Consider the following 10,868-nt stretch of genomic DNA (forward strand, 5'->3'; position numbering starts at 1 on the left):
AAGCGGATAAATCTGCCCCAAACCTCATCTATCTAGCTGTCAAGATCTTTTAAGTCATAAGTGGTTGAGGAGAGGACCTTCCACTCTTCAGTATGGAGGAAGAGTTTCCAATGCTTAACAGAATCTTGAGCATTTGGTGGGGGGGGCCCATCTCGTCAGCCCACGCTAGACACCACTGACGCACTCCCTGCCTGCGTCCTCATGGTGGCCCGTAGAAGCTCAGAGCTGCACGACACCAGACCTGCTAGTCTGTCTGTCCCCTGGGATTTCTTCACTGACCTCTGACGTCCCAGCTCTTGGCAATCTCCAGACCCCACCGGCTGTCTGACGACCCTCCTGTGATCTCCCCTGTGACCCATGATCCCAGGGGGAAAAAATCCAAGTATCAGCAAAAAATGGAACTTTTTTCCTCTGAAGAATGGCCTGCCTTTTTGCCTTTCTCAGCCTAGGTTTTGTGAAAAACAGAAGTGTAAGTGGAGACTATTTTCTGGGTACCTGGCAACATTTGCTTTTGGTCAGCCGACATAAAATTCAGAAATAAGAATGTTGGAGCACAACATAAGGCTACCTTCAAAGGTGCAAAACATGGCAGTTCTTTACGGTTCTTCCAGATTCCTATTTCCTATGGCAGCAAATAAAACAGAAAATAGTAACAAAGTATCCTGCCATATATATACATATATTATACATATATGAGATATATTGTATGTATATCATATATATGTATGTTCCTTTATCATTTGTTTTTATTTTTCTGCATAGTCTGTGATAGCCAACAAAATATGGATTCCTTTTGAAATGAAGAAATAATAGAAGTTAAAAAAATCATTAAAGAAAGAAAATAGAAAAAGCTTCGTATCAATAATTTTAGCATTCTCAGGATATGTATTTTTTTAGGAGAAAACTTGAAATGAAGAGCTAATATGCAGTTTAGGCAAAGCTATCCAAATGTTTTTCTATAGTAGTCTCATCTGCAATTACCCTAGGAGAAATGTAATGATGAAAAGTCATGTACTGACAGAAACTTAAGCACACCCTGGAACACTCTAGGACAAAAGTGTCTATAATAAGCTATGGAATAAGCTATGTATGTCTTTCACGACAGGGTATCTGCCACAAATATGTCTCCAGCTTCTCTGCCACACACAATACCAAGCCACCGCTACAGCCTCAGCTATTAAAACAGTTCAGTGCACATTAGTCTTGTAAGCTATCCTCTTTAAAATTGTGCTTCAAACAGTAAAGAAAGCTCTGCATTCTATGGGGAATTACTTATACAAAAAAAAAGCTGCTACTGAGAATAGAACAAAGGTACCGTATTGCAAAGAGGATTTTCATATTTTCATTGTATATCTTGTTGTCCTCCACCCTCCCAGGGCTTGCCCCTGAGTTCCTGCAACAAAGTTTCCAACTAACTAAAAGGAAGTCCTGTCTAGATCAGATAGCACTAGGTTTTTCTTATCTGGAGGATAACATTTCTTATAGTTCTTGTTAATGTTACAGAAATATTTGCTTATTTCAGCTAGAATTTTATAGTCCATACAATCGAGTTCCTGAACTCAGTGATCAGGGAAAGCAGCTGTAGGATAACTAGTGATGCTACAAATGGCTACCTTTTTATTTTTAAGAATCAGGAAAAAATTTTAAATAAAAGGCTTTGGGAGAACTGCACAAATATATGCAAAAAACTGAAACTGAACTACTTTCTTATGCCATATACAAGAAATAAATTCAAAATAGATTAGAGACTTCCATGTAAGACCTGAAACCATAAAACTCCTGGAAGAACACATAGGCAGTAAACTCTATGACATTCTTCTTAGCAATACTTTTTTGATGTACCTCCCCAGACAAAGGCAACAAAGGCAAAAATAAACAAATGCGACTACATCAAACTGAAAAGCTTTTGCACAGCAAAGAAAGCCTTCATAGACCCACCAGGAAAAAAAAAGACAACCTACTGAATGAGATAAAATATTTGCAAATGTTATCTCCCATAAGGGTTAATATCCAAATAAATATAGAGCTTGCATAACTCAACATAAAACACACCCACTCACACAAATAATATGATTTAAAAAGTGATCAGAGGACCCACATAGACTGTCCCCCAAGAAGACATACTGATGGCCAACAGACGCATGAAAAGATGCTCAACATCACTAATCATTAAGGAAATGCAAATCAAAATTTCAGTGTATTGTCATCTCACACTTGTTAGACTAGCTATCATCAAAATGCCAACAAATAAAAGTATTGGCCAGAATATGGGGGAAAAAAGAAACCCCTGTGCTTTTTTTGTTAGAATTGTAAACTTCTGCAGCCACTGTGGAAAACAGTATGGAGGTTCCTTAAAAAAATTAAAAATGGAACTGCCATACAACCTAGCAATTCACCATTGGGTAGTTATCTGAAAGATACAAGAATACACATTCAAAAAGATATAGGAACCCCTGTGTTCTTCACAGCATTATTTACAATAGCCATGATAAGGAAGCAACCTAGGCATCCATCAGTAGATAAATGAAAAAGAAGATGTGGCACATACATACAGCGCCCAGCAGAAGGAAGGCTTGCTTGAGTGTGGTGGATAGGGTACATGAATGTCTCGCACAAGATGAGCAGCAGTTAGAACATTTCACCTAAAATGTCAGGTGGTGTGCTTGTATGTGATATTAATGTTACAGAATTACATGTTTATGATTTTATAATGAAAGATTTTGTAATAAAAAGGGGGCATTATCTGTGTCGTATCCTGTACAATGAAATATTACCCAGCCATAAAAAGAGTGAAGTCTTGCCCTTTGCAACAACATGGATGGACCTTCAGGGTATTATGCTGAGTGAACTAAGTCAGAGAAGGGAAAATACTGTATGATATCACTTGTATGTGGAATCTTTAAAAAATGAACAAACATAGCTAAACAGAAACAGACTTATGGATACAGAGAGCAAACTGGTGGTTACCAGAGGGGAGGGGTGTGGGAGGAAGGGCGAAAAAGGTGAAGGGGAATAAGAGGTAAAAACTTTCAGTTATAAAATAAATAAGCTATGGGGATGTATATAATATAGCACACGGAATGCAGTTGAGAATGTCACAATAACTTTGTACAGTGACAGATGGTTACTAGACTCACTGTGGTGATCGCTTCTTAAAGCAGATAAATGTCAAATCGTTGTGTTGTACACCTGAAAATAACATGATATTATATGTCAACCATAACTTTAAAAATATTCTGGATATTTTTCCTTGGAAAACTGATTCCAAAATAGCACTTATTTGACTGGATCATGTGTATTGAATCAATCTAGAATCTACTCTGAAGTCAGTACACACTAAATAATAAATAAAATGATAGATGATAGATTGATAGATAGACAGATGGCAGATGGGAGGAGAGGTGGGTGGAGGAATGCATGCATGAATGGATTGACAGATGGCAGGCGGACAGACAGACTGGAGTATTTCCCAACAATCTTAGAATTGTTTAGATATTTCCCCAAATAGAAATTCCTCTGCCTGCTTGTTATCAGAGCCTGCCTTACCATTCTATTTTTTTTCTTATGACTGCCTAATTTAAAATCCCAAATTTCAAATATATATGTCGTAGGCTCTTAATCCTATGAGATATTAATTTAAATAAGGATTCAAAAGCCACTTCTTTAGTCTTTAGATATTCACCATGCATGCTAGAACTAATTCCCGAGAAATCCTGAGGTAAGGAATTCTGTGTGGGTGCATTTTACCAGCATTTCCTAAGCTTATTTGACCTCGGGACTTTTGGGGTGTGCCCTTTGAGAAAGATGACTCTTTTCTATTTTATTTAGTTTTGTAGATCCCAGGCACTTCACGTGCTTAGGACAGAGAACACAGAAATCAGTCAAATCTGCCTATTTAAAGGGAAAATGATTATTAAGTACATCACATTAGCACAGACTTGAGCACACAAATTCCCTTTTTTATTTTTCTTTGCATCATCATTTGTCACTATTTTTATCAATCAATACATGCTCACTGTAAAACAATTTAGGCACACACATTTTAACTAATGATTCCCGATTAAACTCCCTTCTGCAGGTACCTTCAGAAATCTGACCTAGCTTGTGCACCTTCAGACCCTGGTCCTACCCCTGCGCTTGAAAGAGGGGTGTGAGTCAGACACAGTAAACGTGCCTTCCCGAAAACAAAGGGGAGCGGGGCATGTAGCTCAGCAACGGTGTCACTGTCAGGAACACACCTGCAGCAGGTGAGGGGCCAAATATAGTGGTACAAAGGGCAAACGGAGTAAACAAGTGGAATCAATTTTAATACTGGGGAAAAAAAACCACACCAGAAATCTGGTCATTTTGATCCAAGTAAAGCAAAGTAGTTTCAGTAATCCAGCAGAGCAGGAATACTGTTAGAGGGGTAAGTTTTCTTAATTTTTTTCACACATCTTTATTAGATGATGATAATAAGAACAGGCTCTCTATATTTTAATTTTTATTGAAGTTACATATGTATATTAAAAGCACAATAAAAGGATCTTAAAATGGAAAGCCGAAGCCTCGAGCCCCCTCCTCTGCCCACCCAACCACATACGCCACTTCCTACTTCTGTTTCTGTTTTCAATCCTTGTTGTGGCTCCCTCTCCCACTCAAGACAATGTGCATACCGTGCTTTTCATTTAAACACTTAAGGCTTTAGCTACTTACTGCAGCTCTCGGAATGAGAACTCACTTACTTGTTGTGTTTATTTTTGTTCTATTAATTACATTTGCATCTGTTCACAGCATACTTACACATTTTGTTATTCTGTTTGCTTTAAACATTGGTAGTATTTATGTTCTGTGCTATAGCTTTTTTTTTTTTTTACATCTTCCATGTTTTGTGTACAGGTTGATTCTAAAAGTTGGAAATAAATTAACCGAACTTATCCTTAATGAAGAATTTTACTTATTGGTAAACCAGATGTATTCCCAAGCTGTTCTAAGCTCTGCCTTCTCCTGCAGCAGTGGGACACACTTCCCCCACAAAGAAGGTTCTAGGCTCCACTGGCAGGGGTCTGGTGCAATGCATTTGGAGCAATGCTGGTGGGCAGAAAGCAGCCAGAAGCCCTTCTGTCTCTGGCAGAAGAGGTGGCTGGCGCACCAGACTTGCAGGAAGTGAGTGTTTGCAGCAGCCAGCGAGGCTCCAGGTGACCTGCCAACCCCTGCTGTGCAGCCAGCAGAGCGGCCCAGTGACTTGTGATGATTTCCTGCCGCTTTCACCCCTCTGGGGCAGTTGCATCTTCCAGACCTCCAGGTTCAACCTGTACAGGTGGAACCAAAGACTCTACAAGCGGCGGCTTCTTTCATTCCTCTAGGCCCTTCGATGATCACACAAGCACCTCATTCCCTGCCTTAAACCCCAATCTCCTTAGGACACTTTTCAGTGTTCTTCTACCATGAAACCTGACTGGTACACATGTATGCGTATCTCATTGAGACAATAGCCACATAATGTGTGTTAAGTACATTTTCCTCTTCATAGATCCAATGTCATTACCATGGTGCCACTCAAAAGAGAACATTCTGTCACTTCATATTGCTTTCCAAATACCACACCCCACTTATGTTTGCCTCACACTTGAGCCACAGCTTTCTTCATTGTGGAATCGACCTAATTTCTGGTTGAGGAAAACTAACATCATTAATATCATCTAGCATCTTAATCATATCCATTTCAATTTTCTTCTTTAAAACAATGCAGCCACACAGCCAAAGGTGCAGCCCCAAGTTCCAAAAATGTATCAGCAAAAGCAATCAATTATTTTATTTTTTTAAAGGTTTTATTTATTTACTTTTTTAGAAAGAGGGGAAGGGAGGGAGAAAGAGGGGGAGAAACATCAATGTGTGGTTGCTTCTCATACACCCCCTACCAGGGACCTGGCCTGCAACCCAGGTATGTGCCCTGACTGGAAATCAAACCAGCAAGTCTCTGGTTTGCAGGCTGGTACTCAATCCACTGAGCCACCAGCCAGGGTAACAGTTGGTTATTTTAAAGTAGAAGCTCGTGTAAGTGAGTGAGCATTTTAGTATCCTGACAACAGCTTTATAATAACTTCAGTGTTCTTTTGAAAGAAGCAGTGCATTCTTTTTTCTTTTTTATTTATTATTTTTAATTGTTGTTCAAATACAGTTTTCCGCCTTTTCCTCCCACCTCTCCCCACCACCCCAATATTCCCCACCTCCCACCCCTGTTTCCACCCCCCTCTTGTTATTGTCCATATGTCCTTTATAATTGTTCCTGCAAAATCTTCACCCTTTTTCCCCATTATCCCCTCCTCTCTCCCCTCTGATCACTGTCAGCCTGTTCTCAATTTCAATGTTTTTGGCTCTACTTTGCTTGCTTATTCATTTTGTTGATTAGGTTCCTGTTAATGGTGAGATCATATGGTATTTGTCTTTCATCGCCTGGCTTATTTCACTTAGCATAATGCTCTCCAGTTCCATCCATGCTGTTGCAAAGGGTAGGAGCTCCTTCTTTCTTTCTGCTGCATAGAATTCTGTTGTGTAAATGTACCACAGTTTTTTCATCCATTTATTTACTGATGGGCACTTGGGTTGCTTCCAGCACTTGGCTATTGTAAAGTGTGCTATGAACATAGGTTCTTTTGGATTTGTGTGAAAGCAGTGGATTCTGATGAAACAAAATATTTTTGAATGTTAATTAAAATATGACTCAGTATCTAGTCACCACCATTCTGGATAGAGGAAGGGAAGAATTATACTTAGGAGGAGAAGCCAGAAGGAAACAAGAAGCTGGACATCAAAAAGGGAAACAGCTCAGAAGGACTAGAAGATGCAAGAAGAGAGAGCACTGCAGAGGAAGTAGCTGGGCCTACTCCCAACCCACAGCCTTGAACTTGAGAGACCGACATCCCTACAGCCTAGGTATATAGGTTTTAAGATATAGGTGCCGAAAAGTGCCAACATTTTCCATAGCTAACTCACAACATCTCAAACAGCTATTCTCTGCCCGTACAACTCAAAACCTAAAAAATAAAGTGGCACCATAAAAATGTCTAGTATTTTGACAATGTTTTCTTGTGCAGAAGAAAACTTACAAGAGCCTGCATGTAAAAGATTAGGCATGCTTTGTGTGGTTGGTTCATTTTATCGTTGCCAGGACCAACGCAAATACACTGGAAGTTTTTTTGTGGTCATACAGTTGGGGCACTTGCTCCAGTTTCATCACAATGGTCCTCGATGTTGAGAAGCAAGAAAAAAGCAACATGAGGACAGGAACTGGGATATTGAAAGGCCCACAGTCCCCAGGACTGAGGGACCATCAGACAGAACAGATAGCAAACCAAGGCAGGGACGGGGAGGGAGACATGTCTCACCCGTTAATTCAGCTGTCCCCAACCCAGTCAGGTAAGATTGCCAGGTGACCCAAAAATCATAAGGAAAACCATGATAGTGCAGGAGCAGAGGAGCCTTTCAAATTGTGTGTATATCACTTCCACCATCTAGGAAAGAAAGCCTTTGAAACTGTATGTTAATCCCAAGGTCTGGAGAATGGAAGAGGAGGGGGAACCTACACGCTGCTAGCAGCATAAACCCCCCAAAACCCCAATAGCTGGGGCTCAGATTATTTGGGTGTCTGCCTGCAGCTTTGTGCTCAAGTGTATTTCATAAATAAACCTGCCGTCTCATTCCACTCTACGAGTTGTCTCTCACCTGAACTCATCTCTCACGAGTGAGACAAGAAGTGAGGAGGGGGAGTCCCTGGTAACAGAGTCCTATCTCATTTGATCTCCCCATCCTAAGTCCTAGTTAACTTAAGAAACAAAGATTTCGTTAGTATGATTTTACAGTACTCTAATCCAACACAATATTCTTTATAGCTGTTTTTGCTCTTCTAAGTTAAAAGCCATCTCTAGTTTTTTTTTCACTTTTGCTTAGAGAGAAACCAATTCATCCTGTCCAATTTGAGATACACAAGCCACATTCCTCTTGAGAGCAGTAACAAAGAAATGATGCTTTATTTTTAGCTCCTGCTTCGAAAATAAATCAGAGCAATACAGGACTGTTGGCAGAAAGAAACGAAAAGTTGCATCAAGTAAAACTTAACTCACAACAGATCCCATGCTGCTACCTTTTTCCCCCAGTCAAATAGTTGCCCACCTGGATGGCCCTCACAAACCCGCAGCAGCAGCAGCCCTCTTGCCTTCAGGTGTTCACAGCCCTGCCTGGTAACATGCAGGAAAGCACCCTCCCCATAGTAAGAGGAGAGCAGTTGCAAAGGATACTGGGTGAAATGCAAAGCTCCGCCTAGAAGCAAGTATGTATGCCCACACTGTTCCCAGCGCTCTACACGGAGTGGCCCTCCTTAAATAAAAAAAGAAACTACAGTCTTTATTTTGCCTTTATAATCACAACCGACTTACAAACTCAGAAATGCCTGTCATCTCTGAGGATAATAAAGTAAACTCAACTAAAGAAGAAAACCAATGCATTTGCCATTTCAACCTATACCTAAAAAATGTTAAGTACACATACTTACTATATTTAAATGTTAAATATGCATGTTTACTCTAGAAAATTTTAGAAAACATTTTAATTTTATGCAAAAGATTTTGTTTTTGCTTCTGTCATATCACTGGATAGTTCTTTTTTTTAATTCAAAATCCTGCACAAGGATTTGCGAGACAATAAAATTTAAGTGATAGGAGTTTAAAAATTGCTATTGTTCTTTATCAAACTGATTTGACCACATAACACCCCAGTTACCACCAATAAATGAAAGGCTGATAATCCCCAATGTGTTTATTGCTAAGATTTCCTTTGTCTATGATTTTGGCAATGTCTCAAAATACTTTCTTCACATTGTAAAATTGATTCCTTGAACTAACAGTTCCAGAGCACCCTTTGCTGGGAACTGTGACTCACCCCAGGTAGATACACACACACAAGGCAGCCACACTCCCCGCCCGCTTTCAGAGAAGGAGACAGACGATGACTCGGATGTTTCTCCATGATTCCCTCACGCAACAGATATTCATGGAGTGTCTCCTCCGGGCCTGTACTGGACCATTGAATACAGCAGTGAGCAGAACAAGCTCTTTGTTTTCATGGATTTAAATTATAGTGAGAAAAAGATGTCATCCCTAAAAAGGTAAACATATGGAAACTTGTAAAATGCAATGGAGGTAAATAAATACATTAAAATGCAGGCCTATCGGACAGGTCGTGGAACACTGCAGGGAGAGCGGTCCAGCAGGAGTCGGTATGGAATGGTCAGGGAAGGCTTCCCGAAGGAAGGAGAGGAGGCAAGGGTGTGCTCAGCAGGGGAAGGACGTTCCACCACCTGGAGCTGGTGATGAAAGCACCAATAGCAGGTGGCAGACAGGTACTGAGGCCTGTCATAGGCCAGGTAGTGTTCCACAGGCTTTGGTGGTATTAACATGCTTCATGAGAATCCCATGAGGTCAGTATAATGCTCACTTTACAGATCAGGAAGCTGAAGCATGCAGAAGTCACATGATTCAGCACCGGTTGCAATTCAAAACACAGACAGCCACAGTTTGAACCCAAGGAGATGAAGATAAAACTGTTTTTTAAAAATAAGTACACAAACAACAAAAATGATTGAAAATGGATAAATTCTGTGAATAAACAACATTTGCTGAAGATCAGGTCAAAAGGAAGTCTTCTCCAAGGAGACGGAGCGCTGAAGAACGGGAAGGAGCCAGCTGAAGGGGGGTGCGCTCCGGGAAGAGGGAGGAGCAGGGGCTCTGGCCAGTGCTCAGCGGACCTGGGCTAACTGGAGGGGCTCGAGGAAAACCGGTACACCTGGAGCCCAAAGTGTGAGGGGAGCTGTCCTGGGAGATGGGGTAGGAGAAAAGGCAGAAGCTGTGTTATACTGGTCTGAGAGAGAGTTTGGATTTAATTCTAAGTCACTGGGATGCCATCATCAGGGTTTTATCTGGTTTATATTAAAGAATATCACTTCGTTTGTATGTGAGAAAGAAATCAGGGTTTCATAGACAATTGATAGAAATTGCTTTGGGGAGATGGGCAGTAAAGGCTCACATTGTCTTTACTATGCAACGTAGAGTACAGGCAAACAGCCTCTGTGGATGGGTATGTATAGATGCACACATATTATAGGAATCCTTGTGTCCGATATTTACTCAGAAACAAATCAAAAAATCAAAACTGTGTTTAGAACTGTCCAGGTTGTGCTAACTTGGTTTTTTTTTAAAACAGACCTCATGCAAGAGGCATCTTCTGCCCATGTTCCTTCGGGTTTCTGAACCTTTGCTGTCACTGCATCTACTGAGTGAGGAAGGGAAAGTGTTCCTTGTTGCTCGTGAACTTCATTCTTTAACTTTTTGGCCATTTCTCTGACTACAGAAAGTCTTTAGAATGCTAGCTATGGTTTGCTTGGACGTGACATGTTAAAACACCTTTAGCCACGCATTAATGTATCCTTCTCTCTCTTTGTGAGAAGAGGCTGTTGACAGAAGGCTGTTCTGGAACTGTACGAGCTCCACCTTAATCTGTTTGTGCAGGAATGTTCAGTGTTTTATAGCGCACTGTGGTTTTGGATTTAGGATCAGATTTGGGGCTGAACCGCTTTCTGTTCAGCAAAGCAAAACTAAAATGTCACAGCTGTAGAGACGTATGTGTCTCTCTCCTGTTTTTAGGAGGGAGCTGCCCTGTCCTGAGCACCGCCGCATGGCCAATGCAGACACTGCGAGTCCCCCAAGATGTCACTTGATTGCAAGTTTCCACCCGAAGACCTGACTGGTTGTTTACATGGAGAGTGCCAGTTTTCAAGAATACCTTTTGATAAAGGAAGTCAGTGACTCAGAGAACCCATCTGTTAAACTTCTCCA

This window comes from Phyllostomus discolor, chromosome 10 (assembly GCF_004126475.2).
Source record: "Phyllostomus discolor isolate MPI-MPIP mPhyDis1 chromosome 10, mPhyDis1.pri.v3, whole genome shotgun sequence".
NCBI classification, from domain to species: Eukaryota; Metazoa; Chordata; class Mammalia; order Chiroptera; family Phyllostomidae; genus Phyllostomus; species Phyllostomus discolor.